We start from the raw sequence: 2,159 nt of genomic DNA, 5'->3' as shown, positions 1-2,159 counted from the left end.
AGAGTTAGGATGTCTACAAACACTGTCCCTGCCCTCTCTGTGCATGTGACTTGCTCCAGAGTTAGGATGTGTACAAATACTGTCACTGCCCTGGCTGGATGTCTACAAACACGGTCCCTGCCCTCTCTGTGCATGTGACTTGCTCCAGAGGTAGGATGTCTACAAATACTGTCACTGTCCTCTCTGTGCATGTGAGGTGCTCCAGAGTCACTACCCTCTCTGTGCATGTGAGGTGCTCCAGAGTTAGGATGTCTACAAACACTGTCCCTGCCCTCTCTGTGCATGTGAGGTGCTCCAGAGTTAGGATGTCTACAGACACTGTCACTGCCCTCTCTGTGCATGTGAGGTGCTCCAGTGTTAGGATGTCTACAGATACTGTCACTGTCCGTTCTCTGCATGTGAGGTGCTCCAGAGTTAGGATGTCTACAGACACTGGCCCTGCCATGTCTGTGCATGTGAGTTGCTCCAGAGTTAGGATGTCTAGAAATACTGTCCCTGCCCTGCCTGGATGTCTACAAACACTGTCCCTGCCCTCTCTGTGCATGTGACTTGCTCCAGAGTTAGGATGTCTACAAACACTGTCCCTGCCCTCTCTGTGCATGTGACTTGCTCCAGAGTTAAGATGTCTACAAATACTGTCACTGTCCCCTCTGTGCATGTGAGGTGCTCCAGAGTCACTGCCCTCTCTGTGCATGTGAGGTGCTCCAGAGTGAGGATGTCTACAGATGCTATCACTGTCCTCTCTGTGCATTTGAGGTGCTCCAGAGTTAGGATGTCTACAAACACTGTCAGTGCCCTCTCTGTGCATGTGAGGGGCCCTCTCTGTGCATGTGAGGTGCTCCAGAGTTAGGATGTCTAGAAACACTGTCACTGCCCTCTCTGTGCATGCGAGGTGCTCCAGAGTTAGGATGTCTACAGACACTGTCGATGCCCTCTCTGTGCATGTGAGGTGTTCCAGAGTTAGGATGTCTACAAACGCTGTCACTGCCCTATCTGTGCATGCGAGGTGCTCCAGAGTTAGGATTTCTACACATACTGTCACTGCCCTCTCTGTGCATGTGAGGTGCTCCAGAGTTCGGATGTCTACAAACACAGTCACTGCTCTCTCTGTGCATGTGAGGTGCTCCAGAGTTAGGATGTCTACAAACACTTTCACTGCCCTCTCTGTGCATGTGAGGTGCTCCAGAGTTAGGATGTCTACAAACACTGTTACTGCCCTCTCTATGCATGTGAGTTGCTCCAGAGTCAGGATGTCTGCAGACACTGTCACTGCCCTCTCTGTGCATGCAAGGTGCTCCAGAGTCAGGATGTGTATAGACAATGTCCCTACCCTGTCTGAATGTCTACAATCACTGTCACTGCCCTCTCTGTGCATTTGAGTTTCTCCAGAGTTAGGATGTCTACAGACTCTGTCACTGCCCTCTCTGTGCATGTGAGTTGCTCCAGAGTTAGGATGTCAACAAATACTCTCCCTGCCCTGTCTGGATGTCTACAAACACTGTCCCTGCCCTCTCTGTGCATGTGAGGTGCTCCAGAGTGAGGATGTCTACAGACTCTGTCACTGCCCTCTCTGTGCATTTGAGTTTCTCCAGAGTTAGGATGTCTACAGACTCTGTCACTGCCCTCTCTGTGCATGTGAGGTGCTCCAGAGTTAGGATGTCTACAAAAACTGTTGCTGCCCTCTCTGTGCATGTGAGGTGCTCCAGAGTTAGGATGTCTACAAACACTGTCACTGCCCTCTCTGTGCATGTGAGGTACCCTCTCTGTGCTTGTGAGGTGCTCCAGTGTTAGGATGTCTACAAACACTGTCACTGCCCTCTCTGTGCATGCGAGGTGCTCCAGAGTTATGATGTCTAAAGACACTGTCGATCCCCTCTCTGTGCATGCGAGGTGTTCCAGAGTTAGGATGTCTACAAACGCTGTCACTAACCTCTCTGTGCATGTGAGTTGCTCCAGAGTTAGGATGTCTACAAATACTGTCACTGTCCTCTCTGTGCATGTGGATAGCTCCACAGTTAGGATGTCTACACATACTGTCAATGTCATCAATGTGCATGTGAGGTGCTCCAGAGTCACTGCCCTCTCTGTGCATTTGCGGGGTACTCCAGAGTTAGGATGTCTACAAACACTGTCGCTGCTCCTCTCTGTGCATGTGAGGT

Source organism: Triturus cristatus, unplaced genomic scaffold (genome assembly GCF_964204655.1).
Source record: "Triturus cristatus unplaced genomic scaffold, aTriCri1.1 SCAFFOLD_335, whole genome shotgun sequence".
Classification (NCBI taxonomy): domain Eukaryota; kingdom Metazoa; phylum Chordata; class Amphibia; order Caudata; family Salamandridae; genus Triturus; species Triturus cristatus.
The sequence above is the reverse complement of the archived record's forward strand: the minus strand, read 5'-3'. Positions refer to the sequence as shown.